Source organism: Penaeus monodon, chromosome 22 (genome assembly GCF_015228065.2).
Source record: "Penaeus monodon isolate SGIC_2016 chromosome 22, NSTDA_Pmon_1, whole genome shotgun sequence".
Lineage (NCBI taxonomy): Eukaryota > Metazoa > Arthropoda > Malacostraca > Decapoda > Penaeidae > Penaeus > Penaeus monodon.
Genome location: NC_051407.1, coordinates 6,975,222 through 6,975,723, shown reverse-complemented (window position 1 = coordinate 6,975,723; position 502 = coordinate 6,975,222).

Here is a 502-nt window from a genome sequence, read left to right as displayed (position 1 = left end):
AGTCTGATCAGTAGCCTTTTTCGGTAGTATTTAATTTGCAATTGAAATGGTCGCTTCTAGGAAGGACATTTAACCAAACGCTTTTCATTTAATAATAGAATGTGCAATGGTGGTTTATTTTCTGCGTGTTATTTTCACGAAGCTCACTTAGAGTCCTTTTATGGAATGTTAAACTCACTGAGACCTACGTTAAAATATTGCCTTGATAACATTTGTTTTATGACGACCTTCACCTTCACTGTAATTTGGACCTCCTTTTCTTGTAATCCTATGGTATAATTTTTATGTAAGAAAAATGTACTTGCTGGTCCAATTCGACAATTTTAGGTTACTTCTTCATGAAGAAGAGCAAGAAGTAATTACCAGGTCTCTTTACTATGCAAATATAAGTTAACTTTGCATGCTACAGTGTGTACTATGGATATACAAGACAACACATAATTATTTTTCTTTATGATACAAATACAAATTTAACACCTATATCTTGGAAAGAACAAAAAGT